The sequence below is a fragment of the Chlorocebus sabaeus genome, unplaced genomic scaffold (assembly GCF_047675955.1).
Source record: "Chlorocebus sabaeus isolate Y175 unplaced genomic scaffold, mChlSab1.0.hap1 unalloc_scaffold_152, whole genome shotgun sequence".
Lineage (NCBI taxonomy): Eukaryota > Metazoa > Chordata > Mammalia > Primates > Cercopithecidae > Chlorocebus > Chlorocebus sabaeus.
In genome coordinates this window covers 461,329-485,738 of record NW_027327324.1, presented here as the reverse complement: position 1 = coordinate 485,738, position 24,410 = coordinate 461,329, and the positions used below count along the sequence as shown (strand labels likewise).

Sequence of the window (24,410 nt, the reverse complement as noted above, 5' to 3'; positions counted from 1 at the left end):
ATGAAGCAGCAAAATCTTTTATTTTTTGAGGTGGAGTCTGTCACCCAGACTGGAGTACAGTGGCGAGGTCTTGGCTCACTGCAACCTCCACTGTCTGTGCTCAAGTGATTCTCCTGCTTCAGCCTCCAAATTGTATGATTTATTTTCCTGTTTTATTTACTAGTATGTGAAAACTCTGCAAACTTTATTAATACAAAAGACATGCCAGAACTTAGGAGAATCTGGCATTTTCCCATGCAAATTAGTAGTGATGTGGAATTCCTGGGCTGGTTTGGTTTTATAAGACATGGGGTGGATTCTTTGCCTAATTTCTGTGGAGCTAACAATTGTTAATCACCCAGCACTCTTACCTCCCCCAACAGCTCAGGTGAGGGGGGTGTTATCCCTACTGTCGTGATGAGAGGCAGGAGACTGAGGCTTAGATGAGCAGGTGACACATTACTGTCCAGCCCCACCCACCCTGTAGTTTCCTGCCATGGCTCAGTTATCTTCCTGCAAGAAAGGACAGACACCCTGGTGCTGGGTAGAATTCCTTGTGAACCCCTTTCCAACCTCCAAGGAGTTCTTGCTTCACAGTGGTGGCTCATGGGGAGTCCTCTGGCCCACTGAGAAAAGTGACTCATGTTGTGACATTACTGTCTCTGTCCGGTTGCTGTTGATTGGGTGATTTGTAAAGAGACATTTATTGCTCACAGCTCTGGAAACTGGAAAGTCCAAGGTCAAGGCAGTCCAAGGTCAAGGCACCTGCACATCTGGTGCCCCAGGGCCTGTGGCTCACAGAGGGCAGCATCTTGCCGGGTCTTGCATGGCAGCGGTCGTCTCGTCAGAACTCACGTGGTGGAGGAGCAGGAGGGCTCCTCCAGGCCTCCCAACAAGGACACCAACCCCAGTCCTGAGAGCACGACCTCCCAAGGGCCCCACCTCTTAATGTATCCCATCAGAGATGGTTTCAGCATGAGGTTTTGGGGACATTCAGGCCACAGCCATTGCTCTGCTGTGGTGTTAGGGCTGCATGGCATCATTACTGCAGCAGAGCCACAGCTTCTTATCTGCATTTGCTGCAGGAGGAAGGCACAGGTGCCTGTGCAAGTTGGGGTTCGGTGCAAGAAGTGGAGACCCTCTGGGAATCTTAGCAGGAGGAACTTAAGGGCTTTGAGAACTGACACTTTAGGACTGCAGTTTTCTTCAGACTATAAAAACCTTGGTGTGTGACAATACTGAACATTGCCTGAGCCCTGTGATCCTGTAAAACAGTGATGGTTAAGACACTCCCCCTCCCCACAACTGCGCCCCCACTTTTACTGCAAGAAGCCCCTTCCCATGTGGCTTAGGCTGACTGGCGGATGACCATTTACCGAGGGCAAGGCCAGATACAGGCCTTCAAACCCCCCTTCTCTGCCTTATGAGTGATTAGCTAAACTGCCTGTTCCCACTAATCAATCACCTCCCACCTTGAAATGGTTCTTCGTGGTGCGGTTGCGCCTAGGGGGGTGGACTTGTCTTTGACTGTCGCCTTCCACAGACGACAGTTAGGGTGGGCAGGAAAGAATTCTCTGCTACAGGTCTGCATTCCAGGCTGTTTCCAGAACTGGGAATTCTGGGGCCCTGGAGTCTGGGAATGGATTTCTAGTGTCCCAGCTTCAGGTGGAGTTGAAATTGAGTGAGGCAACCCACCACACCCATCTGGAGCCAGGAACTGGAGCCATTTTTAAAGTGGCAGTTTCTCCATAAGATTACCCAAAAAATGTGCTCAGCACGTTTCTTTCTTTCTCATATGCATTTGGCCATCTAAAATGGGAATGGTGGTTTTTGGAAGCATGGACGTAGTTTTAAATTTTGAGTATTGTAAACCTTAATGTAGCTTCTTAAAATGTTTGCCTGATTATCTAGAGATTTACTAAACCTTTGGAGTGGTAATAATGAGTTGATCTATATGACTTTGCTTTCTATGATGCAATGAAAGTACTCTAGTTAAAACCTCTGCAGTTGGGTCAGCACGCGATTGGCCAAAACACATTCTGCTTGGGTTTCTTTAACCAAACAAGGGAATAGAGTGTAGACTGAAGTGGCAAATTCATTTCAGAGCATGCCAGAGCCCTCAGTGACTGAGCAGCCTTCTCAGGTGAACGTGTAACGTGCCGTGAGTCTTGGCAAGCCTGGCTACTGATGTGTGCACGTGACACCACAGAGCCACACCTAGGAAGATGTGGTTTCTGTAACAAGCTTTGGAAAACCAAAGTTCAACTTAATTATCCAACTTTGTTACAGAAAAAGCTTAGACCAGATAGCCAAAGACCTGATTGTTTCATGGTTGAGACATGGTTATAAAATTGCCCTTACTTGGTGCCAATCAGTGTTGGTCCACAGTGATACTCTTCCAACCTCACTGAATAGTTTGGAGACTGATATGAGACTGTGAAAATCTCCTTAAGGTGAAAAGAGCTCTGGGGCACCCGGGAATGTCCACACACCCGTGGCCATTCCCCTATAAGGTGGAGAGGACGGCTGGGTCACGCGGGAGCGTCAGCACACCCGTGGCCATCCTCTTTAAGACGGAAAGGGCTGCTGGGGTGCCCCGCAATATCTGCACACCCGCGGCCATTGTGGCTGTTCCCCTTTCTGCTCAGTCACCTCTGTGTTCCCGCATTCAGGCTTTGGGACACTCATGAACAGCTCGTCCCCTGGGCTGGTGAGGAAGGAGTGGGAGGTTGTTCTGAGGCTCTGTCACTGTCTGCCCTGTCATGAGCTGGGCAAGGCATTGGCAGTGACCCTGGAGGAGTCTGGTCAGGGAGGGCTCCGGCAGGAAGTGCTGAGGCTTGAGGTGGCTCTGCCAGTCGTAACCAAATGTCTTCCCTCTTATTTCCATGATTCCTTCTAGTTCTGCACCTTGCACTGCAGTGTCTCTGTGTATCTATAAATACATGTGAGTTATGATACAGGTGTCTCTTTCTCCTCTGGGGCTGGGCCCAGGGAGTGAAGTGCAAGACCCCCTTACTGCTGGATGCCCACCAGCACGAGGCACTGCCTGCCCTGCTGATAAATGCCTACAGCGAGTCCTGGAAGCCTCCTTCTGAGCACCTGGCCTGTTAACGGTGTATACGGGAGACAACTGAGCTCCCCTGGCCCCACCCTGAGCAGAGACTGGGGAGGTGGTGGCAGCACTGCCTCCATGGTGCATCCTTGGTGCATGGAGGAAAGTGTGTTCATGCTTAAAACACAGCCCATCCTCTCAAAAGCAGGGTGACAACCACATTTACTTCTGGAATCTTAAAAAAGGGCCTGTCTCTTTGAGAGAAGAACGTGGCATGTATGTGTGTACCTGCTTTGTGTTTTTTTTTGAGACTATTTCCCTCTGTCACCCAGGCTGGAGTGCGGTGGTGCGATCTCAGCTCACTGCAAGCTCTGCCTCCCGGGTTCATGCAATTCTCCAGCCTCAGCCTCCCAAGTAGCTGGGACTACAGGCACCCGCCACCACGCCTGGCTAATTGTTTGTATTTTTAGTAGAGACGGGGTTTCACCGTGTTAGCCAGGACGGTCTCGGTTTCCTGACCTCGTGATCTGCCCACCTCGGCCTCCCAAAGTGCTGGGATTATAGGTGTGAGCCACCGTGCCGGGCCGTATGTGTGTACCTCTTTACAAGTCTTGCCCGACCTTTGCATTTAAAAATTATTGAAAAACTTAAGCATGTAACTGACAAGAACTTTATAGGTTTCTCCAAGTAAAAATTTGGAAAAGTTAAGTGAACCCATAATGTGTTTTATTTCTATGAGTCCCACACTTGGATTTTTAAATGTGGGCAAAACATCTGTATGTTCTTCAGCCTGATTTCTGTGGAATCATGAAGGAAACCTGCTGAAGTTGCCGTGCGGATTTTGTTATGTGGCGGTGACAAGTGGGGCTGGTCATCAAACAACTGGAGGGATCCTCGTCCTTTCTGTGCTCCTGTTGGACACTAGGCACGTGCTTGGGTGTTTTCTGTGTGTGTGGACAAGATGAGGACAGAATTTCCAGATTCACACGGTGGTATCTTCTCCCTTTTCTGTTAAAACGTGTCTTCTGCTGCTTCTACATAGACCAAGTGTTTCTTTCTCTTGCCTGTCTACATAAACGCTGTTTAACAAAAACCGTATTATAGACATGTGAAGCTGAAGTCCACATGATAAAGCAGATAGAGATGACTGAGTATACTGTTTTGTGGAAGGAAGGTTTAAAATGATTTTTAACTTTTTCCCTGAAATAGGGAATACTTTTAACTTTTTCCCTGAGATAGGGAATAATGAAATGGGAAAATAATTAAATTTTCCCATGTAATTGTTAGATTATATTGAATTATTAGATTATTCATGTATTGCAAGGGAAAAAGGAACTAGATCACCCCATGTACTCAAATGAAAATTTAAAGGGTATGGGCGAGTTCATTTGAACTCCTTTAATTTGTTTTTGTTTGTTTGTTTTTGACAGTCTCACTCTGTTTCTCAGGCTGGGTGTAGTAGTACAATGACAGCTCACTGCAACCCCAACCTTCTAGGCTCAAGTGATTCTCCTGCCTCAGCCTCCCCAACGGCTGGGATTTACAGGCGTTAACCACCACACACAGCTTATCACCTCTTGGAGACTAGCTTTGAGTTTGGGCATTCATTGAACTATATTTTGGTTAATTCTCAAAGTTTGTCGCTGTTTATCTTTAATTTGCTAAAAATCTACGTGTATTGTAAAATGCGTTACATTTCCTTAGCATTCACGGATTCTCCGTTAGTGGGGCAGAGATACAGAAGGGCAGAAGGCGTTCGGACATCATCAGGGTTGCAGTTGAGTCCTTGCCCCGAACATACTGGAGCTCTGGGCTCTGTGGCCCCACGGGGGTCCTCTGTCCACTGAGGGGGCCGGGTTACCTGGAAGGTCCCTCCAGCCTCTGCAATTTTGCCCTTTTCAGGTTAACATCTCATTGTTGTCCTGGACAACACTGCCTTTCGTTCACTGACCCACGAGTGAACAGCTGGTCAGTGGCCAGTGCTGCTTCCTTCAGCTGGGAGGTGGTGATGTGATAACACTTCCGTGGAATTTGGTTCTTGGTGTATTAAGGGTTCAGTTGTATGTTTATTTTTAATCTGCACCTCTGAATTGGTCTTTTGATTGCAAAGAGATTGCTTACTGGATTTGTTTCTGAATATTTTGTGGATAACAGGAGAACCTTGGTTATCTGTGTGTTCATTTAATGTGTTTTTGCCTGGCATTTATTTGGGTGTGTTAGCCCTTAGCCCACTTTCTGTGTGTGGTGGAGTCATTGAAATCATTTATGTGAAGTGTCTCTTCTATTAAGGCCAGAGGACGTGGGGTGGTGTCTCCCTAAACTAGGGGGAAATGGCATTGTTCTGCCCTCCTCCCTGGGAAAGCTGGTGTTTCCAGGTCTCTGAACTTGGCTCCCACACTGGGAGAGTGGCTGTGGCTTCTGGAGCCCGTTTTGTGCGGTACTGACTCCTTCACTTGCTTTATTCCTCACTGTCTTTGCTGCTTTATGACGCAGGGATGAGGGAGTTGGGCCCAGGGGCCTTGACTATGCCTGAAGGACCCGATGCAGAAAACTCCTGGTGGGAAGGATGTTCCTTGAGGGCAGCTTTTGAAGTCTTTTCCTACTTTTAACTGAGAAGCAGCTATTCACATGGTTCTATTCTGCTGGTATGTTTCAAAATAATTGGCGTAGAGTTACGAAGATGTCCGAGACACCCATGATCCACTCCGGGCCAGTGCCGGGCATTGTGCTCAGATGCCTTCAGACCACATTCACATGCCAAAGATTCTTGCTTGGTTATTCTCAAACTTATGAGAATCTAAAACGCGAGGCACGGTATGGATTTTCTCTTGAGCCTCCATGACTTTGCCTTGTATTTTGGGCATGAATGACTTCATCAAGGGGAAAGAATTTGAGGAAGGAGCCTCTGAGGCTAGGAGGGGGTGGGAAGGGGCGGGGGGAAGAGGAGGGAAGAGGCAAGGAGCTGTAGAGAGAAGAGCCAGGCTGGGGCTGGGGCATCTCCCCATGATGCTCCCCCACCCCTGGCGCGAGGCCCCAGGGACTGACTGATTTTCCCACAGGAAATGTGCATGATTGCGTGTCTGTTTTGTGGGCTGGCCATTTGGATTGAGGGAATGTCTGTGTTGTGATTCCTTATAGATTCAAAGGTTGGAAAGGTTTGTGCTCAATACAGGGGTCTCTTGGTGCGATGGGAAATGTGATCGCAGCCGCCTTCAGGGTGGGGAGAGCCCTTGAGGCCCTCAGTGGTGGCCGGTGTCGGCCTTCGCTTTCCTGGGTGAGCTGCCCTCAAGGTGGGAAGGGAGGCCCTCGGTGGTGGCCGCTGTTGGCCTTCGCCTCCCTGGGTGAGTGCTGTTCCATCCCCAGCTCTCCGACTCCTTGCCTGGCACCTTCCTCGTTGGAGACCGTGATCCATGAACTTTTTCCACGCGTGTCCTGCAGACTAGTGCTGACTGCAGGTTCAGGAGTGGTCAGAGGAGGCCAGAGGAGGCCCTCGTGATGCGAAGCTAAACGTTTAATGATGGCGCTGTTGAGTGCATGAGCCGCGTCAGCCCAAGAGTCTGGGTAAGAGGGAACCTTGGGGTGTGGAGGGAAGACTGGACAGATGGGTGCTTTCCTCGGCCCCCAGGAGCACAGCCAGGTCTGTGCTCAGACCTCCTGGTTTCTCCCATATTTCCATAAATAGCAAGGGAAGGACTCAGGGGCACCCAGGGACCTCAGGGGTATAAGCTGTGTCCTCTCGTGGCCCCAGCTGTGGCCAGTGACGTTATTCTCTTTAACCTCAGGCTTATTTTCTATAAAAACACAAAGGGACAGAAGTAGTTCAAGGGCCTCTAAAGACTTACGTAATTGTTAATAGGCCTAATTTTATGCTTTCTTATGTATTAAGAGCAAATCATGAAACAAACTCATTTCTGTTTGAAGAAATCTTTACTGCTCTCATTTTTGTGGCAAGCAGCATTGATTCTTTGCTTAGTGAGCGTTAGTGCCCTCCTGCCTAGTGCTGCTGCCTGGTGTGTCCTCGCACACACCTCTGTCCATTGGTCTCCGTTCACCTTTCCGCCTAGAATTGTAGGAGGGGCGCTGGGATCTTAGGGCTAGAAAGAAACTCTGAAGACCACTTTCAGGGGCGGCTTTTAGTCAGGGCTTCCAGAGAGACAGCCAGCCGGGTGTGCGTGTGTCTCCAGGGCGAGGCTTGTTGCAGGGGCTACAGTGTCCAAGAAGCCCCAGGACCCACAGCCTGCAAGCTGGAGTCCTGGGAGGGTGTGGCTTGAAGACTTGAGAAGCGGAGGGTGCAGATCCCACCCGGGTCTGAGGAGCTGAGACCCAGGAGCACGGGCTGCAGAAGACAAATGTCACTGGCCCATCAGCCAGACAGGTGGAGTGAACCCAGTTTTCCCCGCCTTGCTGTTTTACTCGGGCCCTGGGTGGATAGGGTGGTGCCCCCCACACCGGCAAGGATGGGTCTCCACTCAGTCCAGAGGCCAACATGCATCTCACACAGAAATAATGCAGAACCAGCCATCTGGGCACCCTAGGCACGCTCAGGTTGATGCACAAAACCAACTCCGCACGTGGCCCTGACGTCTGCGTGTTCGCATCACTCCACGCACATTACTCGGTCGTCGCCTTGGTGAGTTTGTAAGCTCATTGTGTGGTTCTGGGGCTCTTTGTCCCGGGTGGTAGTGGTAGTGATGTCATCACCACCCAGCTCAGGTATGAAAGGTGATGGCACCAACGGCTCCTTGTTTCTCAGACACTTGAGCGGGTGCTCTGTGCAGCCAGTTCCACCTGCAGCAGCATCTGTTCCCTATGCCGATTCCATTCGGAGTATGTGCCTCCCTTCTGTTGAGGGTGCCGCCGCCTTTCAGGGAAGAACTGTGTCCTGTTCGCCTATATCTCCTGTTGTGTATCTCATGGCTGAATAAGTAGCTATAGGATACCTCAGTGGCTGAATGATAGGTTCATTGGAAAGAAAACTTTATAATCTTTTTTTCTTTTTGGGATGGAGTTTCACACTCAACGCCCAGGCTGAAGTGCAATGGCACGATCTTGGCTCATTGCAAACTCTCCCTTCTGGGTTCAAGTGATTCTCCTCCCTCAGCCTCCCAAGTAACTGGGGCTACAGGCGTCTGCCACCATGCCTGGCTAATTTTCGTATTTTCGTTAGAGAAGGGTTTTCACCATGTTGGCCAGGCTAGTCTTAAACTCTTGACCTCAGGTGATGCACCCACCTCGGCCACCCAAAGTGCTGGGATTACGGCCATGAGCCACCACACCCAAGAACTTATTACCATTTTTTAAAAAATCATAATGGGCTTGTTAAATGCTTACATTAATGTTTATTTTTAAAAATGTTATCTGTGACCTTTTAGCTTTTCATAGCACTTCTCGTGTGAGTATTTAAAAAAGGCCCTTTAGTCGTGGGGGAGAAGCGGTTATCCCTTTCAGCAGAGGGAGATGGAGGAACAGGCCCTGGTGGGTCTGAGCACAGGCAGTCACCCCAGCCTTGGTGCTTGCTTAGGTCTGTTCTTCGTTCACCGTAGCCGCATCCACTCTCATTGTCAGCTTAAAAATAAGCTTTTTCCTCTTTCTAATCAGAACAGTTAGTTTGTTAACCATCACGTTAAGGTATCGAGAATGATGGCTTTCAGGCCTCAGATATGACACAAGTAATAAATGCAGCTGACCCTGAACCACATAGGTTTTGAGCTTCGAAGGATCACTTACGTTAATTATTTTCCAACCAAACCCTTACTGAAAACACCTGGCTTTGTGGAGGGCCGACGTTTCCTACATGCGGTTCCATAGGGTGGCCGTGGAGTCCTGTGGATACGTAGATTTGGGTAAACTCGGGGGGTGTTCTGGAATCCATGTCCCTGTGTATACAGAGGGACAACTGCAGCTTTTTAAAAGTTTGTGTCCTGCCTTATCCTAAAACGGCTCCAAGGTGGATGCAAAATTATTTCATTGTTTTGATTTTCTTGGTGGGATATTGATGTTTATTCTTCAGTGTCTAAAATCCTGAGTGAACAGAGTTACCACTTCAGGAACAAAGCCAGTCTGGAAACACATATTGAGATATCCACCTCTTCTTCATGGTTTCACAAAAGGCCATGATCATATTTTATTCAGTTGAACTGTAGGAAACTGCCAGTATTTGCTGTTTTTGGCCTACAAAATGGCAAGTGCGTACGATATTAAAAACCAAGGCTTCCTGGATGGGGAAAATAGGAATCGGTAAGAACCTGAAGTTGTCTGTCATGGCCGCTGAGTCACAGATAAATAAACCTGTGTGAGGGGAAGTTGGCTGTACAGTATTTTCCTTCTGTTTTGAGACTGTCAGAAAAAGGTCAGTTCCATTGCGTTGGGTCCCTTTGCCTCACCTTTGCTGCATAGGGGATTTGCCATTATACCTCTTGGTTCCAGTGCCCAAGAGGCTGATGCCACATAGAAGACCTGCAGGTCGGTGGATGTGAAACAGGCATCGGACACGCTGTGCACCTTGGGACGCATCTGAGAAGTGCGTGCTTGTGGCAGGTCTGAGGTGAGGGCGTGTTCCATCTCCTCTCCCTTCTCTGGCTTTGCAGGCCTTTGAAGTTGGTCCTGGAAAGTGAAATTAGTTAATGCTGATTTAAGCTCCAGGTCAAAGTCGGGGGGCCGAAGAGACCCGCCCTTCACTAGGGGTGTGAAGCATTGGACCCTCCCATCAGGAGGCAGCAGGTACTCGAGAAAGCCCCACATGCCCTCCAGTTCCCTTATGTTGAAATTTTTTGTACTCGGCCATGCCGGGTCATTTTGGGAGGTAAATGGGACGTTCACATGGGGGTGTGCAGTATTGTTAGGTGTCAGGTGTGAGAGTTGAATTTGTAGAAGCTGTGCGGATAGGAAAGGGCCTGGCAGGGAGCGCTGTTTACAGGGAGCAGATTTAACGTGAGGTCTGTGCTCTGCCTGGGTCCATGTCTGACCGGTGTCTCCCAGTCTGCAACAGGACGTTCACGTGACTCGGCGCCATAGTCCCACTCTGTGTAGACGTCTGAGGATCTGTTCGCAGCTGCTCTGTGAGAATGAGTTGTGAGTTGTGATAATTAACTGAGAAACAGTGAACAAACCCTGAATTGGTTAGCACTGGTTCCACGGCCACTTCTGCCGTGGTTGGAGTCATTCGTAATAAAGTGTGCTGGACTCCTATGCAGAGCTCTGAATTTCAGAGGCCCTTTAACTTGGCAGCTAACCAGCCGCTTCCTTCAGAAGACATTTGAGTCCCCTTTACCTACCAGGGTGACTCTGGGAGTTTGAAGATGAGTGAGACAAGCCCTCCGTGTCTTGTGGATTTTACTGTCCAGAGGGGAGACAGATGTGGATGGTGAAGGGGGCCCTAGCAGAGGTCAGCGCATGTCAGTTTTGTTTCTTCAGCACTTGCTATGTTCAGGCAGTGCTCCGGGCCATGTGCAGAGCATCTGGGGACCCTGCCCATGGCATCCCAGGCACAGCTAACATCTGTGCCATCTTCGTACTTGGCCTGAGTTTTGGGGAAGTACCGAGGATGGCTTCTGCCTTTGCTGGAGAGAGTTGGAAGTCAGGGCAGCCCTCCACAAGGAGATGATCGCCAGCTGATTCCTCAAGAAAGAGAGGTGGTCCCCACATGGGCAGAGCAGGGCAGCATGCACAGACCTGGGTGTGGGGTCTGGGGCATGTGCATCTGAGTGGGGTCTGCTGGGAGACAGCAGGGGTGAGGTGTGAAGGCAGTTGGAATTGACAGGATAAATTATCACTAAGGCGATGCTGGGAAAACATAAAATTGGGACTCTCTGGGGTAAACATGGACTTAGGGTGACCCTGGGCGTGGGTGTTTTCAGGCTCTGAAGGCAGAGATTTAAGAAATTGGGGCAGAGCTGAGCCCCAGATGAGGATGAAGACCACCCTTGGGATGTTAAATGAGACAGGGGTGGAAATCCAGTGAATATCCTGGGGTCAGTCCAGCAGGAAGGCAGCAGAGGAGACCAGTGTCCTCAAAGGTCCCTTGGGCCTGCCTCTCAAAGTGCTGGGATTACAGGCATGAGCCACTGCTCCCTGCTGATACTTTTAAAATTTCTAAGCTACTCTCTCTCATACTCACTCCCGTATTTATTTTTTTTAGACCAGGTTTATGGCTATATTTTTTCCAAGGGAATCAAAAAGTTACCTGTTTGAAGTACAAATAACACCGTGTTTAAAAACCAAAAATGCTAATTTGCATAGAAGTTTCCAAATACCCAGTTGGTTTGAGCCTTGCATTGCAGTGTCACTACCTGCTCTTAAATTTCTACACGATGTATAGATAGCGAGGCAGGGGGACGGCTCGTACATCTTCAGGTTTCGATTCTACTAACTTAGGCTATATTTTCATTTATTTTGGCACACCTGTGGGTGTGGCAAGCAATGCCAGGGTATTTATTTTGAAGCTTGTCCAACAACAGTTGGGAAGATTTTCACATTTTTAGAATTTTCATAGTAATAGTTATAATTTACAAAGAATTTAAAATTGTGTAGTCATTATTTTGCTTTTTTTCTAGATGTGCCCCAAAACAGGATTGCTAAATATCATTCTACATCACAGGATTCAGAACAGTACCCTTTTGGAGCAGATGCCTGTAATCGAGGAATTCCACCTAGTCAGTTCACTTTAAACGTGTTTAAAAGGTTTTCTTTATCCTAGTTGGCACCTGTGGCTATAGTTTGTTTTCACTGCTGAGGAATATTCCATGATGGAAACCGTAATTCATCCGTTTTTCATATCGGTGGACATTTGGATTGTTTTGGGAGGGTGTGTATGTCTATTCAGCCTTCATTTTTTCAGGATTTTTTGTAGAAGATAATGTAACAGTGTAACATCCTCTGGTACAGAGCCAACACGAACCCTGATTACAGCCACACAGACTCACACACAGACTCTCAGGCCTTGTTACCAACGCACAGAACCATTTTCTTAAGTTGAAACACAGTAGCAGAACTTGAAGCCATGTGAACGGGTCCTCTGATCTTACACTTGGAATTCACTTTTTATTACTATGTCTGCCAATTAGGAAGCATATCAATTATACAGAAATCTGAGAATGTAAAATTATACGTTTATAACAGAAAAAACCTTATTTAATACCCCAGAACATATGGCTATGTTTTTCCCTCATGCCACACCACTGTTTTCTTTGCTTGAAATGGGAAATGATACTTGAAGGTGGTTTTCTAGCAACTGTTAGGCTGGCATAGTTCTTCAGAGACAGAGGATGTAAAGCACATGGAGAATTTCTGTCTGTGGAATGTGATTTCCTGGTCACCTCATTCAGGCTGCTGCCGCCTTCCCCTCTGGCCACCTGCACCGTGGGACGTCTGAGGAGGTCCCTGTTTCATCCTCTGGAAATTCTGAAAAGGAAGGAGAAGAGGGTGTGCAGGGTGTGGTGCATTTGTGTTGGTCCTTCGAGTTTTTATTTGGAGTCTCTGCTGCCTTGGTGGTTCCTGCCTTTATGTCCCAAGCTCGTGGCTTCGTCCTTGTGTCTAACTCACAAGCAGACAGATGGAAAGGGAAGTTGTATTCAGCCAACAGCTTGATGTTATTCTCAAGGCTCAAATCAACTAGGTATTTGGAGACTTCTGTGCAAATTGGCATTTTTGGTTTTTAAACATGGTGTCTTATTTGTACTTGAAATGGGTAACTGGTTCTCTGGGAAAAAATATAGGCATAAAGCTGGTTCTTTTAAAAAAAAAAAAAAAAAAAAAGGGAGTGGGTGTGAGAGAGTGGCTTAGAAATTACACCAGTAATGGTTGGGCCTGGTGGCTTACGCCTGTAACTCCAGCACTTTGAGAGGAGGAGGCAGGTGGATCCCCTGAGGTTAGGAGTTCCAGACCAGCCTGGTCAACATGGTGAAACCCCGTCTGTACTGAAAATATGAAAATTAGCCGGGCATGGTGACAGGCACCTTGTAATCCCAGCTACTTGGGAGGTTGAGGCAGGAGAATCACATGTATCCGGGAGGCAGAGGTTGCAGTGAGCCGAGATCGCGCCACTGCACTGCATCCTGGGAGACAGAGCAGAAATTCCATCTCAAAATAGAGGGGGGGGAAAAAAACACCGCAGTAATGGAAACCTGGTTGCGTCATTTGTGATGGAGATGGCGGATTATTTCCTTTTTAGTGACAGGATGAATTGGATATGTTTGCAGTATTGATCTTGACAAGGGAAATGGTGAGAACCAAACGTGGCGCCCAGCTTGGGCCTTGCCATTGGCAGAAGACCGTGGCAGGCAACAGACTGGCGACTCGGAGACCGAGGGGAGAATTCTCACGCTGTGACGCTGGTGCAGTGTGTGCTTCTGGACTCCTGCTGGAGGGAGCTGCCCCTTTTCCTTGCGGGCTTTGGTGCAGTGGAGACCTTAGGACCTGCCCCTACTGGCACACCTGTGGGTGTGGCGAGCAGTGCCAGGGCTGAGGCACAGGTGCTGAGCCCGGAATGTGGGACGGCAGAGGCTGCACACGCCGGCAGGCGTCTGCTCCAGCAGCCGGGGGTTTCTGCAAGGGGGCGGGGGTTGGTTTTCCTCCTTGAATTTGGGTGGGGAGGGTGTCCTGGGGTGCTATGTCTGCACTTGTGTTGCTCTGAGGTCAAGTTGTGGCCCCGAGTCCCTGTCCCTCTGCCAAAGTGAGGGTTTGCCCATTTTTAGGTGAGATTTCCCTTGGGTCCAGGTCTCTAGGAGTGGGGTGCACTCCAAGGGAGCGTGAGCACGGTGGACGCGCGTGGGCCTCTTCCTCTCCCCTCAGCGACTGGGCTGTGTGTGAAGAGCTGCCCAGCGGAATCAACCTCCTGCCTGGTGTTTCATTCACCACAAATCATTCTCACTGTGCACTCCTGAGTCAAATGTAATCCAGGAATGGAATGTGCTGTTGCTGGATGCCGCACACAGCATCAGGAGCTTAGTTGGGGATTATATGATCTTACCCCACACCTTAAAAGTAAAGACTATGGTTGTCAAACCTCTGAGGCCAAGCCAAGCCATCGCATCCCCTGTGACTTGCACGTATATACGCCCAGATGGCCTGAAGTAACTGAAGAATCACTAAAGTGCAAATGCCCTGCCTGGACTTAACTGATAACATTCTACCAGAAATAAGTGAAAATGGCCGGTCCTTGCCTTAAGCGATGATTTTGTTTGTGTGTGAAATTCCTTTTCCTGGCTCATCCTGGCTCAAAAAGCTCCCCCACTGAGCACCTTGTGACCCCCACTGCTGCCCGACAGAGAACAAGCCCCCTTTGACTGTAATATTCCTTTACCTATCCAAATCCTATAAGACGGCCCCACACTTACCTCCCTTCGCTGACTCTTTGGACTCAGCCCACCTGCACCCAGATGAAATAAACAGACATGTTGCGCTCACAAAGCCTGTTTGGTGGTCTCTTCACACTGGCGTGCATGACAATAGTTAAGGGGATACTGAAGTCTTTGGCAGCTCCAAGAGCTTTTTCAGTTTGTGTCAGGACATTTTAGGCAGAAGGAAAAGCTTGCTAAGAGAATCTTACAGAAATGTATAGTGCAGTGCCATTAACTCGTGGAATAAATGTGTAACTTTCCATGGCGGACCTCTGGAAAGAGATGCACTTTGAGTGCACCCTGGCCTGCTCGCTACAAGAATCGGCCGTGTCACCCCGCTTTCCGTGGGTCTGCAGGTGTGCGTGGTCCATTGCCCTGCACTGTGGCCATGGGAGGGAAGATGATCTGGAATACTGGCGACAGTTATCGGTGTGTTGATATGTGCTGCTTTCTACAGGGGAGAACATTTCTGTTTAATAAACGTCTCATCACGATGATGACTGCAAGATATTTGAGTCTCATTCAATAGTGCTTCTGGGTTCCTTCTGTTTTTAATCTGCTTTCTAGCACTAGGCAAGTGAAGACATGGAAAGTAAAAACCCATCGAACTTGTAGAGACATGGTGTTGTGTAGGAGCAGACTGTAGCCTCTGGCTCTGTTTAAAGATTGTAGTAAACCTCTTACCTGGCATGGTCAGGGTGTAAATTATCTTGTTTAATTGAAATGTGTACGAGTCAAAGCTGGCGCCTGCATTGTTGATGAAATACCAGATTTTAAGGGAACATGTCAATGTGCCATAAGATACCAACAAAGTTCCTCACTGAGGTTTGGCGCGGGTTCGGAAGAGCTGGGCCTTAGGTCACCAGGGTCGTCTCTGGGAGCAGATGCTCAGTGTGGGCATTAGTCACTTAGCCTTTCCAGAGCCGAGGAACAGCTCTCTGTGATGGTTTTTGGAACCTGTATTTTGAGTCAGTTTGTCCCACTTGACTCGAAGTTGCTGCGCAATTTCAGACCTTTGCCTCCACCGTGCGCTCGTTTTCTTGTCCCCTGATAACTGCCTTGGTTGCCCTGGCCTGACATTTGAGCCTCGTCATTCAAGGACACAGGCTCCGCGGTGGGGCCAAGGCCGCGACTCCGGCTTGCACAGTTCCTTGCCTCTCACCATGGCTTACCACATCACTCCCGGGATCTCCCGTTTAGAGGAAGAGTGTCTCTTTCCTGCAGGCCCTGTGTGGTGTGGAAACCACCCCTACCTACCTTTCTCCTGTTTGAACTGTACCGTGAAGCTATTTCTGTTCTAGTCAACCGTCAGAATTTAAGGAACAGTGATTTATGTAACTTATCACACGCTTCTCAGCAGTTCTTTATGAATTTCATTCTGCTGTGAAATTATTGCAGTTTTCATGGCTATGCTGGTCTCACGTTGTGGCCCTTGAAATGAATTCCCTTCCCCATTGTGTGTTAAGGTTGTGCCCGGGAGCTGTTGAGGCCTCACCTCTGCTTAGGGCAGTGGCTTTGCTCTCCTGACAACAGGAAAAATCTTATTTAGAGCATTTCTAATGTGGTTTTTGCTTCCCGACAGAATTCCTTTTTTCACAGAGACAGCCACTAAAGTCACAAATTATGCTCAGGATGGACACACGAGTCAGCTGACAGAGTGGAGTCCAGAACAGATCCAAAGACGCAAAAGCAGTTCAGTGGAATTTGAGTCTTTTCAACAAATGGTGCTGGAATTATGGGACAGCCATATGCAAAAGAGTGAAAACAGGGAGAAATTCCTGTATGAAAATTAAGGTGGACCATAGCCCTGAATGTAAAATACCAAACTACAAAAGAAAGGGAAATTGTGGAGACCGAGGGTGAGAGCTCTTAGCCACACCGTGATCCATAATCAAGGAAGAAAACAAGTAGGTAAGACTCATCAAAATTAAACTTCTAATATAAAAGACACCCCTAGGGAATTGAAGAGACACATTTTTGATAGACGAGAAGAAGATTTCTGTGAACCATGCAGCCGGCAAAGGACTCATATCCAGAATGCACAGGACTCCCACGGCTCATGACAGAGAACAAACCACCTGACTTAAAAGCGGAAGAGACATGAACAGATGCTTCGCTGAGAAGGACGGAGGATGGCCCAAAAGCATCTGAAATGACTTTCAGCGTGACTGGTTGCACCGAGATGTGCACTGAAGCCGCAGTGAATGTGTTCACACCCCTGTGGAGCGCCTGACTAAGGTCTTCGACAGCCCCAGGTGCTGGTGAGGACAGGCAGCCGGGACTCCTGTGCGATGCTGGGGTTCAGCACGGTGCAGACAGCTTGGCGGTTTCTTACAAAACTGAACTCACACAAACGTGGGGCCCGGTGACCCCAATCCTGGGTATTTACCCTAGAGAAACAGAATCTGATGTTTAAGAAGAACTGTGCCCAGATGTTAATAGCGCTGTCTATAGTTGCCCAAAACAGGTTACAAAGTGCCACAGCCATACGTGGAATAATATATACCCAGCAGCCCCGAGGCCTGGCTGTTGATCACAGGACACCCCGGGTGCACCTCCAAGCACGATGCCCAGGAAATCGTGATTTTGCGAGTGTTTTGCGACAACACTCGCAAAAGACAGACCCGGGGGATGGGAGAACACAGAGAGGGTGGTTGCTGGGAATGGAAGGGTATGCTTATGAGGCCCCGTGAGTGGGTTTGGGGCTGTTGGACTGTTCTGCTTGTGTGATGATGATTATGGGAATATTTGTGCCGAAATTCACAGAACTGAACACTGTCCACTTTACAGTAATTTTTAAAAGGTGGTAATATGCTTATTGTCGGTACTGTTTTTAATGGAAGATGGAGTTTGCAGATGATTTGTCAGGGCAAGCCTGTCTCAAGAGTTTGTAGACGATTCGTTAGGGGCCTGTCTCAGGGCCCTTGAGTTGGGTTGGGTTGGGTTGTTTGGAAAAGCCTTCCCTGTTGCGGGCAGTAGTATGGGGCATGGAAAGGATATTGCCAAGGAAACACGTAGAATCCTTTGAGGAAACGTGTATTTCTAACCGCTATAAGATAGAATTGGAAATTGTAATGGTTTTGTTTTCTAGAGTCTTGGTGGAATAGGGAAGACAGTGTAATAAAAACTAATTTTGAAATGAAGAATTTTAAAGATTTTCAATAGCAATAGCTCTAGGAAGTCACCCTGGAAATGTTTTTAAAGATGTTCAATAGCAGTAGCTCTAGGAAGAGTCACCGTGGAGTTGCTTCTTAAGCATTGGTTTCCTGGCTGTATCTTCCGACTTTCATTTTTAAGTTTTGCTGTGAGTTGAGGATGTGTGGGAATAGCCATCCCCAGGTGTTGGGTAGGAGTGGCCCTGCAGGGGTGTGCATGTGCCCCGAGGCCTGAGGCACTGTTTCAACCTAGCTTGCAACATGGGTACCCTTGTCAGTGGCCTGGAGTAAGAGTACCAGCCTGGCAGGCTGGGGGAGCCCCGGGGTGGTCTGGGCACTGTCCTCCCTGCCTGCAGGATGGCAGCTGGAGGAGCTTGAAGGCTGCCTGCCTCGTGGCTGTCAGCGCAGCAGCCCCTCCTGGCCCTGGAGCAATCTTTGGGCCCATGAGTCTCTGCGCCGGGACTTGCCTCCTGGGACCTCCGCCACTGTCCTGAGGGCCCTGGTGCCACTTTCCCGGTGGGACCCAAGCCTCAGGCAGCTGCGACCCCAGATTCGGTTGCTTTCCCTGCCGTCTCATTGCAGCACGAGTGCTCACCTCACTCAATGTAGAGCCTCAGGTTCCTTCAGGATCCCCAGAGATGGAATCTCCCAATTTAACAAGATAGTTGGTGACAAGATTTGAGCGGCACTGATTTAACTCAGCTTCCAGAGTTTAAGTTCCCAAGACACAGTCCTGCTCCTTCCCTGGCCTCATCCTGTGTGGCTGGTGTGGATGCGGGGTTTCTGGAGGGTGCGGCTGAGGCAGGTCAGCAGCAGGAGGACGGCTCATTATTGATCACTCAATGCCTTGAGGATAACTAGGATTAATGGCCTTTATAGGGCTGTAGTTTTGGAGTATATATATGTGTGTGTGTGTGTATGTATGTGTATATATGTGTGTGTGTATATATATATATTTAAACGAGGTGGACACGGTTATCACTGCATTTTTCTGACATGAAACTTGGAGAGCAGAGGGTTTAGGAAATTCCTGAAGCCACACTGTCAGCGGGACCCGGGCGGTCTGGTCTTAGACCCTGCACTGTTTGCCCCTCGCCACGCTGTCAGCAGACCCGGGTGGTCTGGCCTTAGAACTCACGCTGGTCGCCCCTCCCTGCCACATTGTGGGGTTTTTCTTGCTTCTGGGCAGCATTTGATAGCTTGTGAAACAAGACCAAGACTTACTATGAGTGGATATGTCATTATCTGAGATCCAGAACGTTTACTGGACCTGGTGTTGCCGATGTCACGTAAGGGAAGGTAAAAACATTTTCATTGTGGTCACTGGGGCTCCTGAAATGGTATTTTTCCCAGTGAAAGTTTACTCCTAAAAATCTTTTAACTCAATACTATGTGAACAGGAAGAAATGTGTTGGGCTCTAGTTAAATGTCTCAGAGCCACAGAAGTAAATGAGGGCACCTTCCAAGCACAGCCTCCCGGAGGAGGCCAAGGACGTTTGTCTGGAGGGTTTGCCGTGAAGCAGGACTTGGGCAGGGCTGGTCTGCCTGGAGAGGCCTCTGCCATGATGTAGGTTAGTTGAAGTAGTTGAGGGGTGGTGGCGTGAGGTCGGTGGTCCCCGAGGAAGCCCCTAGCAAGGCCGGTTTCCGTGGGATGGAAAACTGCCGTTCAGTAGCTTTAATCCTGGCTTCACGGGTCTAACATACAATCTTGCACTTGGATACTTGGATCCCAGCCAGGTCAGATGGCCCTGAAAGGACATTCGGACTGTGACGGCTGCACCCATTCTCAGCATCTGTAGGGTCTCCTATGTATGTGTGTGTTTCCATTTTCTTTCAGCACAATTTCTGCCAGTGAAGTCGTGAGAAATAGAAGGAAAGGTGGAATGAAGATGTGATTGAGGAAAGTGTGGTGTGGTCTTCGACCTTATTTTGCCTTGGTTGGTGCTCAAGAACTCCACCTGACCTCAGAGCTGAGCGTTTCTGCCAGGAGGTCCTGCCTTTTATCCTGCCTGGAGGCCTGTTGAGACACTCCAAGAAGCTTCATTAACAAATTGCCTTTTCCTTTTACAGCAGTTGGATATATTTGCAGTAAAACAAAGGAATAACCCCCCAATATGGTGATGAAATGCATTTAAGTATAGATAACATTCAGTCGTGAAGGGCCTGGGATTTTAATCATCTTTGGGTCATGTAACAAGTGGTGTTGGTGATTAAAATCTCCTGACAGCTTTGTTCTGCCACGTTTCTCAGTTTTGAATGATGATCTTCCTGGTTGTACCTTGGAGGGGCATTTGTGTCAGTAGAGAGCAGAGTGGTGGTTCCCAGAGGCTGGGAAAGGACAGAGGTGAGGCCCCTGAAGGACACTGGTCTTCCTGGTTTAGGGATTTGGGGCTCAACCACCTTCCTGGGTCCGTGTAAATTATACCCAGGATCATTTTCACTCGCCCCACTTTAGTTGAGCATTGGAGCTTCAGGATATGTGTGCCCACGTCACCTAGGCCGTGATCCTGGAGTTGGGTGAGACTGATTCCCAGGTTTATAGAATTACCCTGGGATTATTGAAAACAGAAGCACTTGAGGCATTCATAATGCTATTTCCTGCACATAATTTATGTTCAGTTCTTCAGAAACATTTATCTGAGGAAGCATCTATAACTTTTATTTTCTGCCACTCAGTGCTAGAAAGAATTGTGCAACACTCAAGTGAGTGGCATTATTCCTCTCCCTCCACCATGCAAGCAAGATTAAAGGTACCTCTGGCTCCCCTCAATCTTCTCATCTGCAGGGTGCCTGGCGTGGCAGTGTGCTGCCTTCCGTCTTCTTTTTGGGGAGAATTAGTTGTGTTTATGTGTACTGCTCAGCTCAGCGCAGTTGTGTGGGTGAGGAGCTTGGATGCTAGGTGACCCTCCCAGGCCTGCCTCCCACCTCCCTAGGCCTTGTTCTAAACTGACAGATAAACAGTGTGTTTTGGAAGAGGACAGCAGCAGGGCAGGAGAGAGTTTGTTCAGACTTTCTCCTTGCACTGACGTTTGAGCCTTCATCCAGCTTGGGCACTTCTACAGAGCTGCGTTTGTGTGTTGCAAACCATTCCCTCCCAGTAACCGTGCTTTCAGAGGTTTGGAAATGTGACTTAACTCATCTTCAATTTAAAGCGTACTATTAAATTTTAGTGTTGAAACTGATGTATTTTATGGCCTTTATTTGATTTCTCTTGATTTTTTTTTCCCCCATATGAGACATGGCATCTTAAGGGAGACAGCCTGGTGTTGGCCGCCTTTCCTAAGGATGGAAGTGAATTCTGAAAGCCCTTTATGTAGGCAGCGAAATAATCAGGGAACCGTTATTATAGCTATGCCTGTCCATGTAAAGCGAGCACGACTCAGAAGCAGAAAAAAGTGCAGCCCGGGGGCAAGGTGAGCCCTAATGCTGCCTGTGCCTCACCTCCCTGCCATGAGGAACGGAAGTGCAAGCGCAGGTGGTTGAGTTAGCCTCCAAGCCCAGCCTGCGTCCCCCTCACATCCCTCTGCATCTGCAGGGGCACAGGCCGTGCTGCCACCCCTCGCTCAGTGCCAGGGCTGATGCGTCAGGAACAGCGGGTAGTGTCCGCCCCTTGCTCGGTGCCAGGGATGATCTGTCAGGATCCCTCGTGCTCATCTGGTCCTCATGTCTTCATCACCAGCCTCCTGCTGGTAACGGGCTTGTTATTACCTTGGTATGGGTAATAACATACCCATACCAACGTATGTAATAACATACCCATACCAATGTATGTAATAACATACCCATACCAGGGTGTTGTGGGGCAGTGCTCAGTCCTCCGAGGGAATTGGCCCTTAGGCGATTCATATTCAACAGGATCGGGAAATGGGTTCTTGTTCCATGTCCTGGATCCCAGGAAGCCCTTGCCCTGGACCCTGTAATTCCCAGGGTCTTCCTGAGAAACACTGGTGCCACTGGAACACAGCCCGACCCCCTCCAGTTTCTCCGCTTTGTAACTGCACTTGTGTTTAGCAGGTCTTCCAGGACTTAGACGCTGCTTGGTGTGAGCCAGGTTTTGTGTGGAAAGAGGACAGATCCGAGCAGGCAACCAACCAGCCCAGAACCATCTTTTACGCTTCCAGATTCTGTGTCCAAAAACTCACCCGTGGACATTGAGGGTGATGCATTTCTGCCCCAAGACATCTGTGGACTCAGCTGGAGGGATCGAAAGGATGTGGAGCCTCTTCACTCTGGCCTGGGCTTGGACCTGCTGTGCAGCCTCTCAGTGGCACCAGGGCCCCCTTGTGTCACAGTGGCCTTGGGTTGGTGGCACTGCCCCAGGATGTCCCAGGCTTCATGATAGTAGGGCCTGCTTGTGCCATGGCAGCCTCGGGATGGTGGCACTGCCCCAGGGTGTCCCAGGTTCCAAGGCTAGTGTTCCGTCCAGCGAAGGGAAGTTGTACTGTAAGGTCTAGTCTCGGAAGGTGCCTGGGGTCCTATCCTTCAGAGCGGTCCTGCACTCACCACAAATCAAGCCAGGGGAGGCCCTGCCAGAATTTGCAGCTGTGTTTCAGGTTGTTCCACAAGGCCTCTTTTATTTTGGGCTAGTCAGGTATATAATTCTTATTCTCTGGTTTTTTTAAGACAGGCAAAAAAAAAAAACAAACAAAAAAAAAAACAAACCTTTTTGTTGCCCAGGCAGTGGTGTGAGCAAATCTTACTACAGCCTCAACCTCCCAGGCTCAAGCGATCCACCTGCCTCAGTCTCCTGAGTAGCCAGGACCCACAGGCACATGTTCCACGAGTCCTCATGCCTGACTTATTTTTGTATTTTTTGTAGAGATGGAGTTTTACAATGTTGCCCAGGCTGGACTCAAACTCCTGGACTTAAGCAGTCCAGCTGCCTCAGCCTCCCAAAGTACTGAGATCACAGGCATGAGCCACCGTGCCTGGCCAAGTGTGTTTCTAATTCAAAATTAAGAGGACCCAGAGTCAGTTAATTACGTCTCTACTGGAATATGCTGCTTATAGTACATTAGGAAAAATCATCCAGAACTTGGAAAAGGGGCTGGTCAGACACAGCCTTTCGAGGTTGTCTGATGAACCCCTGGGGTCTTTAACCATCTGGAGGGATGTACCAAGTCAGACTCACTATTGTCGACCAACTGAAGCCCAGGTTTCATGAGGTTATGTGTTAACTTGTAGTACTTTGTCTGGCAGAGATGCGAGTGACTTCTGCTCAGTGAGAGGCTCATCTCAGGGACTTCATGGCCTGAGGGACGGCAGCCTGTTTGAGCTGATCGAGCTATCTCGCGCTACCCTTATTTTCTGAAACGCCTATGAGTTTCACACTTTAAAGACGAGTTCTCACACGGTCTTTGAAGCGGCTTCATGCCCGCGCTCCTTGGTAATGATTGAATGCTTTTTTTGACCCCTTGTCCCCTTTCTTTCGGGTGTTCCAGTCTCAGTTCTCATGATGTGTTCTGCTTCTGCAGGAATTTCTGAAGCTGCTGAGTGTAGAAAGCACTGAGGAGGCTGTGCTCCCACCCCTGTGAGTCTTCCAGGCATGATCCTCTCCCCTTGGCGAGGCAGTGTCCATGACACACCGAGGAGGCTGTGCTCCTGTCCCCCAGTGAGCTTTCCAGGTGTCCTCGTCTCCCCTCCAGGGGGACAGGAGGAACCTTTCAAACCCTTCTTAAACTTGTTTTCATGTCTTTGTTTTAACAGATTTCTTTGCATCTTCTCCCTTATCCAGAAGTGAGGGTGAACGCTGAGTTATTCACGGGAGTCAAGAAACCACACGCAGCCCAAAGTGACGTTTGTTTCCCTGAAATGATTTGTGTGTGTTCACCTTAAAATGCAATTCAGTAAAACAGGTGTGTTTTGAGGAATGACTTTAAATTACTCAGGTAAAAATGTGACAGTTAAATTTCATCATCTGTGCGGGTGTCCACAACCCCCTTCTGTGATTGCTTGTGAGTTTGTGACTTGTGGTTATATTTGAAGAAATAAAATCTGTTGCTGAGGACTTTAGAGGGTGTGCTGGGATTGTGTAGGGTGGACATCGGGGGCTTCAGTGTGTGGCTTCCTTGAAGAGGTTCAAATTAAGGCTGAGAGTCCCTACTCCAAAATGCTCCGAAACCTGAAACATTCCGAGCTTCCTCATGACACTCGAAGGAAATGCTCTTCGGAGCACTTTGGATTTCAGGCTGGGGATGGTCAACTGGAAAGTGAAATATTGCAAGACCCTTCTGGCCCCAGGAGCTTGGATAAGGTCATGGAGGGGGCCTGTGCCAGGTGTCCCTGGAGTGTTAGGCAGCCTGGGCTCGCTGAACTGGTTTTTGTAGGAGCCACAGAAGGGAGAGAGGGTCAAAGTGGCCACGCCTGGCTCCTCAGAAGGCTGGACCAGAAGGAGATGGGCGCAGAGGGCAGCAGTTGAGTCCCCAGCGTCTGGGGCCCCTGTCCCTGGTGGAGTTGAGAGCCTCCTCTAGTTGTGGCCTCTCCCCTGTCAGCAGCCACTGAGGCCTGAAGGGAGAGGGGGCTGAGGAGAGGAGGAAGGATAGGCGTACTTTTGGAGAGGGCCAGCATCTGCCTGTGCTAGCCTCGTGTGTTACTCCTCCATCCAGGGTGCACGGCCATGCCTCGTGGTGTAGCGGTTCCCGGGATGCACAGCGCTTTTGTCTGCAGTAACGGCTTTGTCTCCAACCCTTGGAGGCAAGTTACCTTTTTCCCCAGTGAAAAGAGGTAGAAAATCTTATAGAAATGCATTTGCTCTAATGTCTATTTTCGGATAAGACATGGTCGCTTAGGCCAAATCTTTGGGAGGTCAAGGCAGGAGGATCACTTGAGGCCAAGGGGTTCAAGACCAGCCTGGACAACATAGCAAGACCCCATCTGTATTACAGAAAT

At 49.0% G+C, this 24,410-nt stretch overlaps 1 long non-coding RNA gene across 1 annotated transcript; it reads left to right on the top strand.

Moving 5' to 3' along the window:
• The first annotated feature begins 22,498 nt into the window (after positions 1 to 22,498).
• Positions 22,499 to 24,015, top strand: LOC140711100 (uncharacterized). The gene is made up of 3 exons (XR_012092241.1): positions 22,499 to 22,908; positions 22,997 to 23,052; positions 23,229 to 24,015. It is a non-coding gene; the product is annotated as an uncharacterized lncRNA (long non-coding RNA).
• The last annotated feature ends 395 nt before the right edge of the window (positions 24,016 to 24,410 follow it).